We start from the raw sequence: 23,187 nt of genomic DNA on the forward strand, positions 1-23,187 counted from the left end.
CAGCTCAAGTGCACGAGGAGAGACAGTGGATGAGCACAGCCCTCTTGACTTCTCCTGTCTTTGCAGAGGTGACAAGAGTGGATGAAGTCTGCCCTGGTCCCCATATCTATGGCAAGTGCTGTTGTTCCAAATGCCGATTTCCTAGGGCAAGATGGGCTTCTCATCTTTAATTCAATGGTGAACCTTTGCATGGTGTCTGCCATTTTATGGGCACTTGGGATGAGATAATAATTTGCAAGACAATTTGTTTTCAGGTGCACCAGAGATCAAAACAAAACTGGCCTATTGACTAAAATAAGGAGGATCTTACTAGTAGTTTTTGAGTTTCTTACATCTTGGTAGCTGCCCTGCATCTTTTCTGTACCTGAGAGCTTGGCATTTAACCCCATCAATAGAGTTGTTTCCCCCTTACAGGTGAAAGAGAGCACTCTCAAACTAAAGGATGTTTTGCCTGGTGTAGTGATGAGGGGAATACATCTCACACAAACCCATGGCACCACTTCTTGCTGCTCATCAGGGGTATGTGTTCCAGTCCCCCCATGAGCTCCTGTGCCTTTCTGCCTGGGACAAGTTTTCATTAAACAAGCTAAATGAACAAGCTGTAGAAAAAAAAAAGAAAAACCACCAAGACAAAACCCTTGATAATACAATTTGGACTGCAGTCACTGGTGTAACACCCCAAGGAAATTAAAAGAAAAAAGGCAGGCCAAGATGGAGTTTAAGCCACTAAAACTGGAATTCACATTACCTCTTCTGGACTGTTTTCAAGTAAATCTAGGCTAGGTGGAAGTATTTCTCTGTTGGCTAGATCACAGGTTGCTGCACTGGGAGTTTCAGGGATGCCAAGATGAATGATCTGTCTACGCTGTACTGGCCTTGATGGACTGGTTTGAGGCTGGTGTGTTTTGGCTATTGGCCTCTGTAGATTCCCCAAAACACCATTGAGCCTCAGAAAAAAAGGTGCTCATAAAAGAGAAGTGCAGAATGTGGCTGTAAGGTCCCCCAGGAGCATCCTGTCCTGCCGGCCTGGACTTGCTGCCTGGCAGATTTCAGGTGATGTTCAGGTCATTGGTTTAGATCTACCAACTTTTGCACTAAGGTTACTACAGAGACTTTCTGGGCAAATGTGTCATCTTTGCAATCACCAGAATTACTGAGGAGAAGTTTCCACCTCTTGGTTTGTGGGTCTCCAGACAGAGGAGAATCCTGTCTTTTCTTTCAGTAGAATCCTGTCTTTCCTTTCAGGAATTTGGAAAGAAGCTGGGGCTAGTGGGTTATGGCCAGTTCAGCATACATACTCACTTCTTGCTTCTTGCTTGTTCCAGACTGCTTCCTCTGGAAAACAGCTTCTCTAATGGCCAACATCTCTCCAGGTTGCCTGTGTGATGTCTGCAGATGCTGTCTTTTCATCCTCCTGACCCTAGTCTTGCCTCCTCTGCAGGCCCTCTTACACAACCCTTTGCCACTGTGCACTGGGAATGTGAGCATTGGGTACTACCATGAGGAAATGGCATTCCCTGAAGTAACTAGCTTTATTCAAGTGGTGGTACCTAGAGCTGTTGAACACTGGCAGTCGTTTTTAGCAGAGCCTGTTGCAATAGGACAAGGGGTCATGGTTTTAAACCAAAGGAGGATAAATTTAGATTATATATAAGGAAGAATTTTTTTAAAATGAGGAGGGAGAAACACTGGAACAGGTTGTTCAGAGAGGTGGTAGATGCCCTATCCCTGGAAACATTCAAGGTCAGATTGGATGAGGCTCTGAGCAACCTGATCTAGTTGAAGATGTCCCTGTTCATTGCAGGGGGTTGGACTAGATGATTTTAAAAATGTCCCTTCCCACCCAAACTATTCTATCATGCTATGATTGCTCTGTGGTTCAGATCCTATTGTCTCCTCCAGCTTTGGCTCCCAGCAACCTAGAAGATTGCCTTCTATTTCTGGTGGGAATTTCAGATTTCTACGTGGCAATTCAATCAATGTATTATTGGGACAAATTTTGGTACAAGATAAAATTGCATGTTAAAGTCTGTAAAGAAACAAGGGTTTGCTAGTATGGTGGTTTTGGCTGGGATAGAGTTATTTTTCTTCATAGTAGCTGGTATGGGGCTACGTTTTGGATTTGTGCTGAAAACAGTGTTGATAATACGGAGGTGTTTTTGTTACTGCTGAGCAGTGCTTACACACAGTCAAGGTATTTTCTGCTTCTTACACCACCCCACGAGCTTGTAGGCTGGGGGCGCACAAGAAGTTGGGAGGGGACACAGATGGGACAGCTGACCCCAACTGACCAAAGGGTTATTTCATGTCATGTGACATCGTGCTCAGCATATAAAGCTGGGGGAAGAAGAAAGAAGGGGGAGATGTTCGGAGTGATGGTGTTTGTCTTCCTGAGTAACTGTAATGCGTGATGGAGCCCTGCTCTCCTGGATGGGAAGTAGTGAATTAATTCTTTGTTTTGCTTTGATTTACTTATTAAACTGTTTTTATCTCAACCCATGAGTTTTCTCACTTTTACTCTTCCAATTCTTTCCCCCATCCCACCAGGGGGGAGTGAGTGAGTGACTGCCTGGTGCTTAGTTTCCGGCTGGGGTTAAACAACAGCTAGTGGTGCCTTAAGATACCTGAACACACTGTGTTGCACAGGGCTGCTGTGAGCATTACTTCTCAATTTCTTTGGATTATGTCAAGACAGACTGATTAGTTTCACCTGCAGCACTAGGCATGTCTATAGATATAACACCTCCTGAAAATGTCCCAAAGCATACAGCTTTTGTTTTGCCTCTCTAGCTTCCATCTCTCCCCCGAGGGTAAAACAGCTGCTCCCTCTCTTGCACTGCACATCTGGAAGCACTGCTGCGACCACCCTGGCCGGTAATACAAGCTCCGCCAGGCTGCTTGGGAGCAACACAGCCCTGTGGCCTGTGCTTAAGTGCAGGCAGCTCATAAAGGGCAGTACCAAATTCCGTGGCAGTAACCAGTCTCCTCTCTCTCTCTAGAGGAAATCCGCCCAAAAGCTTGACTCAGGGTCAGAGTGCTTGGGGGTTTGGTAGAGGCTGTGTAATTGCTACTGAAGAGCAAAGCAGCCAGTGGCTTGGATACTTGTGGCTAGAGGGGTAAGTGGGTTGTCTGAAGCAATCTCCACTGATTATAGGGGTCTCTGTAATTAGGAGGTTATTGCTGTCCCAGGACCCCAGAAGAGGAGCTGGTTTTCTGCAGGGGTCAGTGAGGAATTTTCCTCACCATCACTTGCTGTGCAGCGCTGCACTGCCTGGGGTGATGTCCTGGCAAACAGGCACCTACCCTCAGCCTTCAGCCTTGTGACCTGATGGTCAGCAGGAAAGCACAACAAATAACCAGTGCCAGGCTTCAGCCCTCAAGGGGAACATCATGAACTTGTGACCACCATGGAAATGAGCTTTGTCTTAGACCGGAAACCATGGCCATGCCATTACAGTGCATTATCTGAACTATTCCAGCAGTAACCACCCCAGCACTCTGCTGTGGCTGCCCACATGGTCCAGCATCACTTGGCTTGCGGTACATCAGTGCTCAAGTCGGCTTGCGGTACATCAGTGCTCGAGTCCTCTTTGCAAAGTCACTCTGGTTTACCCAGACGGCAATTCCAGCAGCCTCCTCTCCTTCTCTTCCCCTGGCCCTGTAACAAAGCAGCATTTGGGGAAAGTGCAGCTGAGGCAGGAGACAGGGTTTGTCCCACTGCTGCAGAAGCAAGTGACAGGCTAAGGCAACGAAGCTGGATACCTGAAGCCAAAGGTCTTGTTCATGGCTCTCCACCTTATCCTAGTCCTTAACAAGACCTGGTTTTGGGGTGGGAGATGACAGTGAACAGGATGGCACGAGTTGTCTTTAGGACTTATTACTCAGGTATAGAGCTATAAGAATGGGCAGATACACTTGATTATACAGAAATTATATATGCATATAAAAATATATCTATATGTACATAACTATATATATTTGTTTATATAGAAAAGATCTCTATACATGGCAAACCCATCAGTGAGCACTCCTTATTATTAAAGCATTTGCTGCCTCCCATGGGATACTGTTTAAGGACGAGCATGCTAAGACCTTGGCTTAGATCACATTGTCTATAAAGTTGAACATTATTTTTCCAGTCTGTAGGTTGAGGATGGGTTTCCCCCTTCAGTGGAAGAATAGTGAAATATTCAGAGGTACCACATGAAGTATAAATATGCCAATTCCATTAACTTCCTTAATCATTATCACAGCATCAGCCTGAAAATACATTTGTCTAGAGGTGAGTTTTTCCCTAATGGGATAAACAGAAATATCTGTAAGAAGTGTTGTGCCTCTGCCTCTTCCAGCAGAAGAGCTGCTCAATAGCTCACCGAGGACAGGACTCTGACATGTCCTCAAAAGAGCCCAGTGACAAAAGCAAAGCGCTCTCTGCTGGGGCCAAGAGCCTGGACCCAGTCAAAACCTGCCAGCTGTTCCAGTTTACTTTCGGTGAACATGAATCTGCCAGAGGTAAAAATGGAGACACATCCTAGGAGTTGTTGTTTAGAGTTCAGGTCTTCCCTCCCAATTCCTTTGGGTCACACCAACAGAGCTTTTGCCTCTTCTTGCAAGCCACCATCAGGCTACGTGGATAGGAGATGACAGACAGCTCTCTGAATTAAAATGACAGGCAAAGACTTCTAACCGCGCTCCTAAATGTCCTCATTTCAGTGCAATGACCGCATTTTTTCTTATTAAATTATCTGTCCACTGCAGCTAATCAACCAGTAAAATTTCTCTCGTTTCATGTTTTCTCTATGAGCCAGGAAAGAGTTTGTTGTTGGTAACAATGAAACACAACAAATCCACATTCTGCCTTAGGTAATTCCAGATTTTACAACCCAATGCGCCAGTGAAATTTTTAACCTTCTTGACAGTTACGGTCCAGATCTTAAAGTGCAACTCTATTAAAAGGTAGGAACAAAATTCCCCTCAGAAAACATCATCATGCACTATATGCAGATACCAGATTTGAGACATGTAAACGCTGTGGGGTTGCTGCAGTATAAATCTCTAAACAGCTAAGGAGAAAAAATAAGTTGAAATAACTTGCCAAGAACCAATGGACACACTGTCAGATTTTACCAGAAAAGGCCTGGCAAAAGGGCTTAGTAGGAATTGCAATAAATGTAGAAACATGCAGAGAACATACTTCAGGAGTAGCAGACATACAATAAAGGTGCGTTGAATACAATTAAGTTGCAGGGCTGGCGGTGGTTGACAAGTCAACACCTTAAAAAGCCACACAGGCTCCAAGAGGAGGCAAGTGGAACAGACTAATAACAGGACTTCAAAGTATCCGTATCAGGATTTCTTAGTATTCATGCTGATGTTTGTGCATTCCCATTTCAGCCACTGAGGATAGGTGTAAAATATCAACCAGCAGATGCCATAAATCAAAAAATATGTCTCATTCCAGCGCTTTGGCAGTAAGTTACAAACAATTTTGTCGTGTAAATGACTTAAAACATTTGAACATGAATGTATGTATTTTATTTGAACTTCATTTTTTTACCCTCAAATGGGGATTAGAGTGTGAGAACCTTTAAACCTCTGTAATAAAATCTTTTCCTAGAAACACATTCATAAGTCCAGTGCCTGACTGACCTTTCAGCCAGGCTTCAGCCAACCCAATAAAAAAATTTATTGGCCAAACGTTAATGATGAACACTATGCTGTTGATAGACAACACTTCAGGCAAAGCAGGTCTTGTTCACTATATCGCAAAGAGAAAGCCCTAGAAGTCCAGTTGCTTGTTGAAGTGTTCACACCCCCACACTGCTGTGTCTCTGGAGAGGACATCATCTGGTCAGAAGTGCCAAGTTTTCAGCACTAGAGCTAAGAAACCTCTTAGGCTTTTTTAAGACTCTTATGTTATGAAGCAACAAAAGTAATTCTTTTTGGCAAGCATTCCCTCCAAAATGTGCAGATAGTTCCTATACAGTAAAAATGAATGGTAAAATTGTACTGTACCAAGAGGAAAACTTATAAAACAGACCTTCCTGAGAGGAGCCAAGCTAAACGTGTCTAGCACTCTTCAGGAACCTGCCCTGCTCCTGTTGCCCAAACCGCAGGGCTGTGCTGGGCTTGGCAAAACCCTGAATGCTTACGCTGACAACCCAGGGATCCCAAGGGCTGCACCCCTCCAGATGCACTTGGTAGCCAGCACTGTTGCTTTTTCTATGATGGGGCCAGGGGCTGCCCCCATCACACAGCTTTGCCTGTAGAGCACCTCATCTGTACATCTACAGGCTCATCCTTTTTGCTTATTTCTAAAATCTCTAGTGCACTTTCTCTGACCATTTTCTTCCCTTGCTTATTGTCCTTCCAGGTCTTCCTATCCCTTCAGATAAAAAAATATCCTCAAGCTTATCCTCCTTCTTACTCCTCCAGTGAGTCTACACCTTCCCTGTTCTTTCACAGACCTCATGTCCACTCTCCTGGTGACTGGATGAGCTCAAACAACTACCCAAGTCTTAGATGCTCCATCAAAACACTTCATTATGTATGATCCCTTGTGTGGCCTCTGGCAAGCCTATGTCATCCTGTTTGTTCTGCTGGGTGGCAGGTGTCAAACCTGCCAAGGGGCATCTGCTTTCATGAATCAGGTGAAACTGCAAGTTTCTCACCGCTTTTCCATGCAACCAGAAGCAGTTTCTCTCACAACCAGGCTTGAGTTTATCCTAAGGGTTTAAAGCAGGGCTTTCTGTGGAGTTTAACACATAGGTGAAGAGTGTGAGGTCAGAAGTCCCATTGCCAGATGTTTCCACCATTGTAAAGAGGATGGAGGACACATGGTTTGTTGAACAGCTGCAGCTCTGCTGAGGCCTGACTCACCTGCTGCTGCACTTTGTCTTTGCAGTGATAGCTGAGTTAATCTGAACCATCTGGCTGCTGCCATCTTCTAACAGCCACACATTTTCTGCATATTTTCTTGTCATTGCCAGTGCTTTCTTCCGGTGTCTTTGAGAAAACATCTGCCCTGAGGATTCCCCCTTTTATAACCTCTTTAAAATATGTCACCATCTGCTCGCTCCTAAAATCTCTTCCTTCATCCCATCACTAGTGACTGGCCCCTGAGTGACCTCCCATTTCATAGCAAGGCACTTGAGCAGGGACATTCATTCCTTTGCTTCACATCATACAGTATCCTGTACCATGTTTTGATCCAGGGGTTTGTTCAGTCTATAGCAGAAGAATGGCTCTGCTTTAGAAAATGCCCCTTCTCTTGGCTGTTGAAGGCTCCCTGCTTCTTGGCATTTGTGCAGTGTCAGAAAGCAGACCTGCACCTAGTCTCTCCCTGCACCAGCCCACCTCAGCTCTGGGCACACAGTCTTTGAGTTCTTGCATCCCAACAAACCATTTTCTCTCCTGCCCCAAAGCCCATATGTGCCAAACACCCAGACACAACTGCTCTGGAATCTTCACTGGTTGTTTTTCCCCTTTGTCATCTCGTTTCTTTCACTCATTCCCTGCTGGGTACATGCCACATTATTTTGAGGCTCCCTCTTGAGTGATACCTACCATGTGCTGTCTCCATTTAATTTACCTCTTTTCAGCCTTGAGTTTGGCTCAATCAGTCAAACCCTAAAGTGTTTCTTTCCAGCAACAGCAGGATCGACAAAGAAATTCTCTTCACCTTTTGCTTTCTCCAGTCCAGACTCCCAACTTGCCTCTGCTTTCTAAAACTCTCATGAGATTCTTGCCTTGAGGTTGCTTTCTCCTTCTGCATGACACATCTCCAGATAAATCCCTATTTCTGCAGTGACTCTGCCACTGATGACACAATTATTTTCGCTGTCTTAGGTCTCCCTTTCCTCATATCTGCCCAAGGTTCACATATTCCATAAACCAAAATGTCACTTCAGTTTTTTCTACATGTACAGGAGGAATAACAGCTCTATAAGCTCCTATTGCTATCATGGCCTTCATTTTTAAAAACCTCTCTGGGTAGTCCCCAGTTAACTTTATGGTCTTCATCTTTAGTTGAATGCTATTATGCATTTCTCCCTTATACCAGTTTAGCAATGTTTTTCACATCTCTCTGCAAATAGTCTCTCATTTGCTCCTCTCTCCCTTCTTGCTTTTTTAATCACATTATTGTGATTATTTTGCCGCATTTTGGACTCAAAGACTGGAGAGACTATTCCCTGTCAAATGTTAGTGACACTAAAAACAGGTCCAAAGAAAGCCAGAAGTGAGTGCTGCTGCCCTGCTTACCCTGAGCAGCCCTGCCTGTGGAGGCGCCTTCTTACTTCCAAGGAGGTTCTTGGAAAAATAATTTGGTTCTCAAGATGGGGGCTGGGCAACAGAAGTTTGATTATTTTCAGATCCACTTGAATGGAAAGCTGAATTGAGATAGTAGTAAGTGGAGGCAAACTGTGGGACTTGACACAGAGGTTATAGTTAAAGCCAGTGTGTATATGATGTAATATATGCTGCAAGAATTACTCTGGAATGGATTGTACTTTGCTTTGCTTTGCTCCAGGCCAAGCAGCTTTCTCCTGATTGCCAAACATGGCTTTGAACATCCTGAGAATCTCTGGCACGGATTTGGGATCCCAACAGGACCCTGGTAGGACCCTGCTCTCTAGGCTGCTCCTCTCCTCCACCTGCGCTTAGCGTTAATCTGGTCCAAAGAGCTTACTCTCAAATGTCTATTTAAATGCCTTCATCCTAATTAGTAATGGACTGCTACACAAACATGTATCATCCGGTTATGCAGCTCTCATCTGTACTAGATTTTTGTGCTGCCTGTGCTCTGGTGGGGAAGCAGCACAAGTTGGATTTTACAAAAATCAGAGCTGTTGTAACCATCGCATTGGGAACCTTGGCTAATTCAACAGGCACAAGACCACATATATGTACTGGGTGACAATCCATTTTGTACTACTGTTTTTTCTGGTGGCTCACATCAGTTCACAGCAGCAATGATGATTCAATTGCAGCTTAATCCCCACCAGGAGTAGGTAGGTCTGTTCCCTTCTCTGCTGGGGGATTCTTGAAGGAAATCAAGTTATAAGAGCTATCTTGCTAGCTTGACCTTATTGTAAGTCTCTGCTTCTGGGATCCTCAGCTCATAGCTGGACAAAGCAGGATTCATCTATGAATGTACTTTTATCATCAAAGGTAAGCACAGAAGATATTAAATTTATCTCTAGCATTTCCCTGTTTCAGTGTGTCTTGCTGATGATGACCCAGCATGCCTGGACTTCTGCCATGTCCCCCCTACCCACCACATAGGCCACCACAGAGCCAGGCAGGTGGTACCCAGGCTGGGCAGAGCAAAGCACCACTCCCCTCCCGCCTGCCTCTCTCCAGACCCCTTGCAAAATGCATGGCCTAAGACATCCTTTGGAGATCACAGAGTGGCCGATTCTTGTCATGCCCCTGGGTATTTCATACCAGCAGCAATTCCCTATACTGAAGAGAAAAAAAAATTATGAAAATTGATTGTAAGCCCAAAAGCTGTTTCCCCAGGTACAAATATCTTATTAGTATATTATGACCAGTTCATGATAAAACCACTTAATTTTAATACCTGCTTAAAATGAAGACAACCTATTTCCAGGCCTCCTCCACAGCTCAGCTTTGAGTTGAGGTTTTCTCACGCCTCACAAAGAAAACCACTGGGATTGACACAACTGCTCGGCAAAATGTAAATATTTTGGGTCCAGACTACCAATATAAAGAAACATAACCCTTTTTCCAAGAGTTTGAGAGGCACAGAAATCTTAGTACCACCTGAAGCAAGGAACCAGCAATAAACCTTCCCTTGGTCTCTCAAAACACTCACTTTAGAAAGTGCTAAATGATGTGTTTTGCATGCAAACACAGGAAGAACAGAAAAACAGGCTTTGATTTCCTCAAGCAAGTTTATATACTAAGGGTGATTGGCTTAGTGTGCTTGAAAATGTAAAGCACAGAAAGAACAAAACACTACTCTATGAACATATCCCAGGCGAATAGCAGGGAGGAGAAGGAACTGCCTGAAGAGAAGCATCTCATTGACACTGGCACAAAAGAGCACAAACCGGACTGTAATACTGTTAGGTTGCAAGTCAGGAGAAATCCCTGGCCCAGGGTGCTGTGAAGCTGAGGAAGAGCCCCCAGACTCTGCCGGGACAAGCAGCCAACCCGGTGCAGGGTGGATTCCCTTTGTCCCCCCCAAAGGGGCTGCGTGCCCTGCTGCCCACAGCCCTGGGAGCTGGACTTGCCCTGCTGGAGCATCTCTCCCAGCCTGTGCCCACCTCCAGCCCACGGCCCAGCTTTCTTTCCTCCACAGATCAGCCTTCTCCTCCAGCATCATGGCAATGGCTGTGGTCCACCCGCTCCATGTCCAGGCTTCCTATCCCTGCAGAGAAACATGCGAGAAGGTCCCCAGAGTCTGTCTTACGGCAGAAGCACCAAAGAGAGCCTCATGTTGCTCTGGATGGGGGTCTGCTCTGGCATCTGTGGGCACACAGCCCCTTTGGCATCACTCAGCAGAGCCTGGGGCTGATTTGTGACAGAAGAGGTGTTGCTCTGCACCTGGGAACCCTACCCCAGCAAGCCTTAACTGGCCCTGGTTAAGGGGAGCATCGAGGTACGTTAGAGATTAATTTCAGCATCTTAGAGACCCAGAAAACATTACTTCTGTCAGTGCATGTTATTTTTTTTTTGTTTGAATACAGCATCCTAGACCATTACCCGTGGGAGTGTGAGGATCTGAAACTGGAATCTTTAAGATGAAAAGAAATCGGTTGATTTTTTTTCTTTCCTTCTTCTCCATTTGTGTTTAATTTATTAAAATACTTGTGCATCTGCCTGGAAATTCACCAGGAATAATTCCAGAGGGACTAATATTCATCATTTTTCTGGATCCAATTAAATGTAACATCCACTGCCCTCATCGCTAACATATGCTAAACAGAGCTAAATATATCATCTTATTGTAAATTGCATATACTTTGGCTTCTTTTGTTTGTCTTCTGTGGGCACTGATATCTGTTTTCTGCTCTGAATTTGTCATCAATAAACCAGAACTCATCCAGAGAGAGCAATTAACTGCTTGTACAAAATAATCTGTCAGAAAATTGTACCAAAAAATGTCAGCAGGTGGGTCCCATGGACATTACAGAGAGTTACAACCATTTCTAAAATGGGGGAAATGTTGCAATTCCCGCCACTGTTCACTGCTCAACTTGGCTTCTAAAAATGCTGGCAAACAGAAATTCAGCATTGCCAACTTCTGCAATTGTATCATGAGTTGCTGATACTGAAGTTTTTAATGAAGTCCCCACTCCTGAAAGCATCTGGATTAGATGAAAATCTCAACTTTCATTTCTTATAGAAACACTGTCTTTCTGACCCACATGGTTAGAAAAGCCTGGCAAAACACGGGTGTCATCTTTTACTGTCTGTAATTTAGACACCTGGTACAAGCAGGTCATCTGCTCTGCTCTGAAGTCCACAAAAGAGGCTGGTACGTCCACAGATTAATCTGCCCACCTCTACTCACTGCCGACTTGAACTGAGCCTGTAAAATAGCTCATGGAGGTGGAAAGGATAGGGCTGCTCTTCCTCCCCTGCGCCCACACTGGCCCTTCTTTGACCCCCCAGCAACTTGATTCAGCCCACAGTAACTGGATTTCAGGTGAAATCCAGCAGCACAAACAAAAAGTTTCGGCCAACAAAGATCAGCCCAAAGAGCGGAAAGTGGAGTGGTCTCAGGTGGTGGCTCCTGGAGTGTCTGAGCTGCAGCCCTGCCATGATAGCCATCTACCCCAACAGTGGGGAGAGTGACCAGTCCAGGTGGCTGGTGTGGCCCCACCAGCAGCAGCAGCACCCCAGCATTACCTCTCCAAACACTAATCCCTGGTTGGATCTTGGCTTGAACCCCCAGGTGGTGCTGGGTGCTGCCTAAGCCAGGAAAAGCCTCAGCTGTGCAGGCAGAAAGCTGTGAGCAAAGGAGGAGTATGGAGCTATGAAGACAGCAGAGTCAAACTGGTCTCACTGGTGACAGATGATACAAAAGAGGCAAAGAACTACAGATTGTGACTTAGAAGGTTTCACTTAGCATGAGGAAAATTCTTTTCCTCGGGAGGCACTGCAGCACTGGAGCAGGTCCCAGGTGGTGTGTGCTTCCCCGCCTTTGGGTTTTCACCAGAACTCACCTGTTTGTCAAGAGTGGAGCTGGACCAGGTGACCTTCAGTGGTGCCCTCCTACCTGGGTCTGGAGATTTTGTGATATCCTCACCCAAAAGGACGTGGATTTCCCATGCGTGGTTATGCCAGCCCTCCCCAGAAAGGACTCATGTCACACTCTTAGGGTGCTGCCAGGAGTCAGCAGAGAGCCTCTGTTTTGAGAGGCATGAGTTGTGCCCCATGGGCTGGCACATGCTCCATTTTGTTTTTTAATACTCTCCTTTTGTCTCCACTTTCTTACAGCAGCTGTGAGACAAGTCATAAAAGCTCCCTTCAAAAAATGGTGGTGGCTTTTCTGTTTTCAAGAATATTTTGAATAAGTCCAGCAACATCCCCCAGACTATCTGTCTTTCCCTCTTTTTCCATCTTTTTGTGAACATCTCCATTGGTTTTGCCCTCTCCTCTCCTCTCCTCTCCTCTCCTCTCCTCTCCTCTCCTCTCCTCTCCTCTCCTCTCCTCTCCTCTCCTCTCCTCTCCTCTCCTCTCCTCTCCTCTCCTCTCCTCTCCTCTCCTCTCCTCTCGAAGGCCAGGAGGGGTGCTTTCTCCAAACAAAACGGGGAGGTAGCTATACACAAGGCATTTTCAAAGGGCTAAGTGCTCTTTCCAACTCTTAGATAGGTCCAATATCCAACATGTTTTCCTTTTGCATCCTGATGATGGCACTTACCCCTCCCTGAGCAGGGAAATCCCTGTGCTCATGATCTGAGTGTGGATCTGCCACCAAAGCTGTAAATAACTTTAGATTCGTGTCACGCACATCCAACACACCACCCAAATGGTAGCTATGTGTTTTGTACCAGGAGGTGTTGGTCCATTATGACCCCAGTAAGAATGACACCCACACTCTGTAAGGTATCATTTAAAACACTATATATTAGAGCTAACGCTATAAGAAGAGAATAGCGTAAATAGCCTTATGTTGCTTTTGATGCTGGGAGCCCTGGGCAGCGTATCATTGAACAGTACTCCAACTCATATGCACCCAGTGCACCTTATGCAGACCCCATTTACAGCAGAGTAATTTGAGCTATTATAGGATTTTCTTACAAGGAAATAGCTCTACAACGGTCTTCTGGTCAGGATCACACCACCCTGTCAAGCAGAGTCCCATATGCTAGTAAGACAGAAGTAAAACAAGAACCAGCAGTCTAGCTAAAATGAGTGTTTAGTGTGGTAAAGACTCAAAAGCCAAATGGCAATAAGAGTTGCATAGATAGGATTAGAACTGTTTCTATCCCTGCCAAAAAATTTTATACCCCCAGAAGGCTTGTTAAAGATGGAGGAAGTTTGATGTTGGCTGGAAATATTGTGTTAATAGAGGGAAACGCAAGTTCAGTGAAAGAAAATTATTGTGCGCTACACAAATTTAATAAAAAGTTATTTGAAAGAAAAATACAGTAGTGTATCATGGGTAGAGTATAAGTGACTTTGAAAGGAGTGATGGTTAAGAAAAACTAGCACTTGCTCTCACTTTCTATGATTCAAAATAAAAAAAAAACAGCAGACAAGCCGGAAAACAAGTATGTTTTCCTGTCTAAGAGGTAGCTAGACAGGGAAGTTCCCAAAATATGTTACTGGATGAAATGCCATGGGAAGAAGAGGAAGAACAGAGTCATTTCACAGTTTGAAGCCCAAAAGTCTATCTGCATGGGGAATGCTTTCCCAGATATCCAAAAATCTGTCCCACAACCCATGCTGGTGGGAAATGTGGGGAACATTGGATTTCTGCTTTGTGTAAACCCTGGATGCTCAAAACACTGTGTTAAAAGAAAAAATACGAAACAATAAAAATGTCACCAGAATGCAGGTAGCAGGCAGCTATCTGGACACCAGAACTGGAAAGCTAACCAACCCCTATTTGGGCTAGAAAAGCAGCCACGCTGGTTTTAGGGTAGAGCATTTAAAACACCATGAAGCATCTCCTGCAGAAGGGATGCAAGGCTAGGAGTAAGAGATTTTTTTTTTTTAGTCAAAAATTGGTAGGAAAAAGCAAAAAGAAAAAAAAAATCCATTTAATTGCACTAAGTCAACCATCTTTCATCGGGAGCAAGAACTTTTTCTTTAGGAGCCCACTGAGCCATGGCGTGATGGAAGGGCCAAGTGTGGTGGAGAGCAGCTGCTTCACCATAAGGAGTGCCCAAGGCCTCACCCGGCACAGGAGCCAGCTGCTGCCTCCCGCCCTGCTGCCCGTCGCTGTCTGGAGGGGATCTTCACCTCACCCAACACCCTGCTCTGGGGTGTGGGGGCCAGCAGCACCCTGCTGGGGGCAGGAAGCCTTGGGAAGGGTTGAAGGGGCAAAGGCAAGAAGGAGCAAGGCAGTGGCGCGGCTGAGGCAGGGTTATGGCACACCATCTTTCTTGGCCGTTGTCATAAAGTCCCACCACCTTGTTTACCACCTGAGCTTCACTATGGACTTGGGCTTTTCTCCAGGTCCCCTCATCTAGGCCATCTGCATCTTGCACCTGTACATCTGGACAACCACCTGTAAAAGCAGTTTCTCACTGTCTCACATCTTAATTAATGCGTCATCTTTTCCTCCAACCTGGGCAAAACCTGTTCTGATCCATCGTTTCACACAACGGTCCTTCTCTCAGCCCATCATTGTGTGGTCTTAACCTCTCCCTTGGCATCTCCATGGCAGCAGTCCCTCATCTTGGCTTCTTTGGCTGTAGAAGGGCAGAGGCAGGAACACGCTCCTAAGGGCACATGCAGATTTACGAGTTACATTAAGGTGTACCTGCATTGTAGCCAACAGCAAACAGCCTCCTTCCATCTAAATTCGCATTCCCTTTCAGTCGCCACATGTTCAGTACATGCTCCCCTGGGGAATCAACACAGTTAAGGGCAGAATGTGCAGGAACATACACAAGGGGAGGATCACCAAGCACCAGTGCAGAATTCAGCCTTAATAACCTGGCTATTTTTCACAAACCTGAAACTGAGGTTGTAAATATTGAGCTCCAACACCCCAGCCTTAGCAGGAGTAGCAGGGTCTTGGTGGGACATCTTGACTTTGAAGAACAATTGTGCAACTGAGCAGGTTTCTCCCAGCACCCAGCTATCAGATCTTAACTTAAAGTGGTTGGCGCAATGTTAATCCATGCCACCCTACACAGCCAGGCTTTTCCTTGTGGGGAAAGGTTATGAATCAAAATAGCAACAGGACTTTTACACTCCCAGGTTTGATCACTGCTCATGGCTATACCCTTTATAACATGGCTTTATAACATGGCTTAACTGAACGAAGTGGAGAACGGTATGGGGCAAACTCACCCCGGGGCAGCGGAGGGCAAGGTGGTGCCCAGGTGGACGACTGGGTGGGAAATGAGTTTAACCTTTCCTTCCTGCAGGCAGAGCATTCACATTTGCTCAGGAAATATTGCCAGGGAAATCTGAAAGCCCTTCTGTAGTTCTGACGTTCAGTCAGGACCTGAGGCTAAGAAACAGCAGTGTTACCCTTCCTCAGCTGCAACGGAGAGAGCTGCCCTGGCCTTAGGGGGGGACATTCCCCCCTTCTCAGAGGTACGGGGCAGGGAGACCCTCATGATGCCCATGTAGGGCTTTTGGTGGAGAGCTCAGAGGAGGACAAGCCACTGCCGGACAATGAGCAAAGCGAAGAATGCTTTGAAGGGTATCATCTTCATAATGTTTTTTACATTACTTTGCTGGCTGGCTGGCAGCACGGAGCATCTGTTTCCAGCTACAAAGTGCTCATGGAAAATACTCTGGCGGCTGCCGAGGCTCCCTTCCCCCTCCCCGAGGCCTCCCCCAAACCGCATCAGCGCTGGATTGCAGGCTCCATCGCTCGGGGCCTTTTGCCTGTAATCACTGGCAACAGATTTATACGTGGAGTCCAATTATGTCCTCAAATTTATGATTATAACAGGGTGATTTATACTGCAAACAAAAGACCTAATGGGTCACAAGACTTGTTTTCCTGTGTTTCAGTTTGCTTCCCTGGTGCTTTTTTTTCTTCTTTCACTTTTGGGGAGTTGGGGTTTGGGTCTTTGTTGGGGTTTTTCTGCTGCCTCGTAGCCTGACTGTAGAAAGCAAGAGGGAGGAGGCAGGCCAGTAGGAAGCAGTGACTCGCTGTGTCTTGTGCATTTAATTGTTTTTAATTTATGAGCTGTCGGCAGGCGGTGGCTGCAGCACATTAAAGTTTCTTTAGGAAATAACACAAAGGTTTTTTCCCTCCAGTGCCTGAAAATTTTGCATCCTGAACAAAAAGTGTGAGTTTAGCCCAGCATGGGCACCGGCGATGACGAACTTTAGGCTCCGCGGTTACTCGGGGCATTTGCTGCATGAAGGCAGCGAAGGGAAAGTACAAGAGCTCCAATGAAATCAGAAAAGCTGATGACAACGGATGCTTGCTCTGGAGGTGTGTACTCCCTCTCACCCTGTGCAACACCATCTCCGTATCCACTTATCTTCCCTGAACTGGTGAGAAACCTCAAAGGAAAAAGAACAAAGTAAAAAGAAACAGGATCTTGGATGAGAAGAAGAGCTGCTGCTATGAATAAAGGATGCCAGATGGGAAAATCACCGCACAGAAATGCAGTGTGAATCACTACAACGGGAATTATGGCTCTTTTGGTATACCTGGACCTCCGAAGGCAGACATAGCTGCAGACACTGTGTGTCAGAAGCCTGGCATATATTATTACTATTACTAAATATTTCATCTCCGGTCATTTGGAACATCTGGCTGCAAAAAATCTCTGCAAGAAGACTGAGTAGCTCTCTGGATCTCACTGCTGACAATGGTGAAAAGGCAGATAAACCCTTTAATTCTGTTCATGACTTGAGGAATCCACTATCAATATTTTTCCACTCCAAGGATGTTTAGCACAGGATGCTGTGGGTACAAAAGTCAACTTGGGTTCAAAGGACAACTTTACAAGTTTGTGAATCAGAAATACATCAAGGGTTATTACATACAAAGGCGCTCCCTTCCGGCTCAGACACAAGTTGCTGGAGGATGAGGAAGCATCCTGTCGTGTTTTCCCCAGTCTTGTACTATTCCCTGGCTTCCAGTGCGAGCAATGGTAGGGCACAGTTTGCTGAGCTTGGTGAACCTCTGGCCTGACCCATTTGGTTGCTCTTATGTTCCTGTAGATACATTTTATAGCAAGTCGGGTCAATTATTGGTAGGTCATTCCCACACCTCCTCTAAGATCTTCCTTCCATGAAAAAGCATCTCAGGTCTTATCTAAACAGCAATTTGCACTGGTGTAGCTATTAAGTGTTTTAATGAGTCTGCTTGAGCTGATAAGAGCTTATACACAGGCACCCAGTACTGTAATACTGTATTTTGGCTTTGCTTAAACATTTTTTTGTATTTTCAACAGATTAAAATAAATTATAATAAACCACTCATCCTCCCAGTAGCCTACACCTACACTGTCCTATCTACCCACACCAGCTAAAATACAAAATGTTCATTCATCCCTGGTATTTTGCATGCAGAACAGGCCTTTATTGCAGCTCACTGGGGACACTGCTCAGCGCCAGGAAACTGCTGCTGCTGTAGACAGGAATTACTTTTTGAGAGACTGTATAGAAGTGATGTAATGCCAGCGTCTAGCATGTCACTCTGCATGCCACCGGTGTGACAGTAAGCCCCTCTCTGGTCCTTGTGGGTGAAATACTGCAGCGTTGACACTCAGCACTCGTGCCTCAGATTCGAGACTTCCAGGAGGTGGAGAGCCATCTTTTCCCTGGAAAGGCTGCTTGGAGTAATAGGATGCCTTTGAGGCATGCAGGCCTAGTATGGGATGAGCACTTTGTTCCACTGCACTAAGAAGAGCAAACTTAAACTGGGATTTTGGACTGTTTTGGAATACAAGTATAAATAGGAATTATACCCAACACATACTTCGCACCTTGCAGTGACAGAATGTGCTCAAAGTTGTTCTTTCCATTTGTCTGTCCCTGCTTCCAACAAAATGATTCAACCTTGCACACCATTCAGAGCTTGAACCTTGTGGGGGTTATTTTACATCCACAGGTTTGCAGAGATGAGAAAGCCTTTTGGCCATAAGGCCGTACTCAATGTTTAAAACAAAATCATATGGAAAATATATTGCAAAGAACCATATTGGGAATCTTGAAGTTTCAAAAAGACGGTATTTAGAGCAGCTGGCTTCTATTAAAGGAGAGTGCAGAAGTTGGTAAAGACTCATTGTACCCAAACAAAGCTCCAAACTGAAGACATCCCCTTTAATAATCTGAGTTTTATGTTAACCAGCTTCCTAACGCTATAAGCAATATATACCCCTAGGTCAAGGCAACCGGCTTTCCCCGGTCAATCTGTTCACTCTACCCTTGTGCTCGAGAAAGGAAAGCATTAAAAGCCTCCTGGGCTGATCCCAAGGAGCGGGGCTGTGCCAGTCCACATCGTTAAAAAAGAAAAAGTGGAGCAGCAGCACAGTTTTTGTTGGCACCGCTTTGTGTAACTCACTCCTCGGCATTCGGGGCTCTGGGGGAAGAGCACAGCCCTTGCGGGCAGGCTGCTGGGGAGCAGTAATGCCAGCCCGTGTCAAACACCAACGAGGGATGGTGTTTTCGGCATACCTCCATCCGTGCCCTTGTCCCCTGCAGGTGGGACGGCTGCCTCGCCCTCCCCCGGGCCCGCAGCCCCGGTGCAGCGGGGGCAGAAGCCGGTGGAGGGTGAGCCACATCCCTGCTCCGGGCGCAGGGAGAGGGGGAGCAGAGCCCAGGGGTCCCCTCCCCTGGGCCGGTTTTCCAGGAGCAGCACAGTCCCCGTCCGGCGGATCCCGCCAGCACCGCTGTTTTCTCTCTGGGCTCCTTTTGGCTTCCTCCTGTGCAGCTGCACTCTCCACATCAGAAGGGACTTTTCAGAGAAAAAATGAAATTAGTAAAAATTAAGATAATTGAACACATTCTGTTTTACCAGAGAGACTGTTTGTGGTTAGCAAATAGACATGAAATCTTATAAAATATTTTCTAACAGTACCCTATAGAGATGACTTGTCTGTAAAACATGAAATAAAACTGGCAGGAAACCACCACATTGACTTCATAAAACATAACATTAACTGACACCAAAAAACAACCTAGTTAAGAAGCAGAAAACTTTACAACCTCAGTTATTTGAAAAATACAGAGGTAGCTCAGCTATTAAAGCAAAAGGGATCATTAGGGTAATTTGCACTATTTGGTTCACTGCTATTAACTGGGATGCCACGAATGCATCGGGTTGGAATTTCTTTGACTCGGTTATTCTCCTGACTGCTCCTGCTCAAAAAATATTAAAAGACTAGCTGCCATTTTAAAACCATACAATGTGTTGCAGCGCTCATTTAGAAATATTTCTAGCTGAGCCAATCAAGGCTTCAGAGTTTATGGAGCATATATCATCCTAGTGCATAAGGGTATGTACGTTGTTCACGGAATCATGGAATTGTCAGAGTTGGAAGGGACCTCTAGAGATCATCTAGTCCAACTCCCCTGCTAAAGCAGGATTGCCTAGAGCACATTACTCAGGACTGCATCAAGGTGGGTCTTGAAAATCTCCAGGGAAGGGGACTCCACGACCTCCCTGGGCAGCCTGTTCCAGTGCTCTGTCACCCTCACCATAAAGAAGTTTCTCCTCATATTTAAATGGAACTTCCTACATTCCAGCTTGTGCCTGTTGCCCCTCGTCCTATCGCTGGAAACCACTGAAAAGAGTCCAGCTCCATCATCCTTCAACCCACCCTTTAGGTACTTGTAAGCGTTAATAAGGTCTCCCCTCAGCCTTCTCTTCTCCAGGCTAAAGAGCCCCAGCTCTTTGAGCCTTTCCTCGTAAGGGAGATGCTCCAATCCCTTAATCATCTTTGTTGTCCTACGTTGGACTCTCTCCAGTAGTTCCCTGTCTCTCTTGAACTGGGGAGCCCAGAACTTCCTGGTGTAGGAACTCTGCTAATGAGCCAGGACCCCAGCACAGCTGGCACTACGCAGGTGGGAGACAAACGCAAAGCCTGGGAACGGTCTCCTTGGCGTGCTGCTCTCAGCACCTGCATCAGATACATGAAAAAAGAAGGGAAAACCAGCTGAAGAATTTCTTAGCCTTTTTTTAACTAATGGGGCCTTCTGGGCAATAGCCCTTAAGAGGCAGCCCTAAAGCACCTCTCAACACAAAAGGCAAAAACATTCGTGTTCACCCTAGTCCTGGCTTAACCCCTCGTGCTATGGGGCCCAGAAAAGCATCACAGTCTCTGCTGTTCTGCCTGTCATGAGCAGCTTTCTGGAAAATCACCAGGTGCTCAAGCGGCTGGTGAGGTGGGAAATCACAGAGCGAGGTGAACATCGCTGCTGGTGCTGCAAGCAAGCCCTTGTGATGCTGCAGCTGTTATAATTTTACTTGCAACACCGCAATCGCAGCTCCTAAGCCTTTGGATTGGGAATCCAAGGTACCAGATCATCTTGATGACTGTCAGCAAAAGGCTCGGTATAACCTTACCTGAGAGGCTGCATGATCCCAAAGTCTTCCTGAAAATGCCTATCCCATAATTGGATGGGTCCCAGCCCTATTCCTCTCTATTCTCCCGTCTGTCTAAAGTGTTTCTGTTTTATCACATCTTCTCTAGTAGCACAGTTAGTCGTTTGTCCATTTTTAGATGTACAGCTCCCCTGGGAGCATCAGCAATTTCCCCATCTCTTTCTAAAGACAAGCACAGCACACGGTGGGGTGTCAGGGATGCTTCCAGCTGCCCCTTCACCAGGCAGACACCCTGCTTGAGACACACCTCCTGTGCGACAACAAATACAGCTGCCGTAATATTTTTTTTCCCATTACCTAGACAGCCTCAGAAAGAGAGAAAGGTGGGGGGTTTTGCTGGTGGTGTGTGTTTTAAGAGCGTCTAGTACCATGGATTATAGCAAGTAACTAAGTCTCCCAAGTGGTAAAATAATATAAAGAAATTAACTAGGAGAACAAAGTAATCATATGGAGTAAATGTATAAGAGCAATTGATTCGGCCATCCCCTTTAAATTCTAAAGTGGTGTGCCATTGTTCTAAAAAGAGAAGACTCCAAATGCCAACATGCAAAGATTTAATATGCTTTTTCCTTTAGGCTGAAGAAAAATTGGCTGCACTTTCCTGGAGTTAACAACAAACAGGTCACATTTATCACCCTGCCACTTACGTTCAAGAACTAGCAATTTAACTGTTCTGAAATGGGTTGGTTTGGCCTTCCTGAAACTGCAGATGGGTTGTGGTTCATACGCAATCTTATCTGCTAGAAGCGACTAATATTAGAATAACATGGCACTGCAATCTCGGCATTCTGGAAAGCTGGTGAGATCCCAGCCCCAAGTTCTCCCGGTTGAAAGCCTCTGGTAATTTCAGCAGTGTTTGTGTTATTACCATGATTTATGTGTATAGATCCCAGATAAGTTACCCACCAAGCAAAAAATAATTGACAAATTCCCCACTAGCCTTCTGAGTTGTTTTTTCCCCTCTGGGGATCAAAATTTCTTTAGAAAAAAGATGATTATTCTCTCCCCACAGCTATAAATTCCTCAGCCAGCTCCTCTGTTACCATGCAGTCTACTGGGCATATTCCAGAATTATTTCTGAAGTTTTCTCCGACTTCCATATAAGTCCAAAAATTCCTCAGTCCTGCTCTGTGCCAGTGTGACAGCCGATCCTTACTGCTTGGTATAAATTTTTGAAACACCCGGTTCTGCTGATGCTGAGCAGCCATTTCCACTGATAGGTAAACTAAGGACACAAAATCCACGGAGGGCTTTGGGCAAGCGCTGCTGCAATCATCACACCCGTCTCGCCAGCAGCTGCGGGGCTTTGCAGCAAACCAACCTGCCCCAGAAACCACGGGGACAGGAAGCATCAGCGGGGAAAAGACCCACTATCTGTGCAAAAACACAGGAATGGTACGAAACAAAATAACAGTCTTCCACTGCAGGCAAACAAATTGCTCCCAGGCTCCAAGTCAAGCATGACTTGAAGCGCTTTGTGAAAATAGATGCAGCATCCTCAGCGTGGTGGTGTTCATGGTGAGGGCTTCCTACCGGGATCTGCTGTCCCAGGTGTGGTGTGGCTCCCACGCCTGCCATGGGCTGGAGGTGCAAGGCCAGCGTCTGCTCACAGCCTGTGCATCTCTGTTCCCTACTAAAAGAGCGAATTAGCCAACAATAACAGTGTTTGTTTTGTTGCCATCTCAGTAGACGTTCTAACAGAGCTAATAGGAAAAAGAAACCTCACCAGAGAAGGGAAAGGTCAGAAGGCTAATAAAATAAACGCAGCTATTGTGCGTTCACTTGGCAATTCATAAGGGAGTGTGATTTTCTTTTCTTCTTTTTTTTTTTTTTTTTCCCAGTAATGAGAGAGTCCACTGATGAATCCAAAATGAAATTTCCGCTTTCATACAAGGTTTGTTACTGACAGTCACGTCACTGCAGAGTCAGGAACTTTACACAGGCTGCAGATTTAGGTTTACATTTGCTAGATTCCCCCCTCATTTAATTTCTTTGGGTTTTGAGTTTTTCTTCCTTTCAGTTCTGGCTATCAAAGAGAAACAGTGTCATCCATGAGAAAATGTTGGCCAAAAAGGTAACTTTACACCAAGAGTCCTGTATTGTTCTTGAAGGGCACAGCTGGCCAGCTGCTGCACTTTATAGTGTTGCCCAGATAGGTAATTCATGGTTGTTTTTTATCTTTTAAGCTTGTGAGTGTTTCTCTGCTTATAATCAAACACCTGCTGAAGTGTTTGGCGGGACTGGGGCTCTGAGTCAACAAAACTCGGTTTGATAAACGGTCTACTTCTGAGCACACTCTTCTCCAGAGCTGTACCAACACTGTGGCACTGCTGGACTCTTCTCCACAGAGTTAACGGGATGCTGTGGTAAGTAAACAAGGGATTAAGCATCACAAGAAGGCGCTTTCACTCTCTGCACACAGTACTGGTGATGGCAGGACAAGGAGAGCTGTACAT

This window comes from Numenius arquata, chromosome 2, assembly GCF_964106895.1.
Source record: "Numenius arquata chromosome 2, bNumArq3.hap1.1, whole genome shotgun sequence".
NCBI lineage: Eukaryota > Metazoa > Chordata > Aves > Charadriiformes > Scolopacidae > Numenius > Numenius arquata.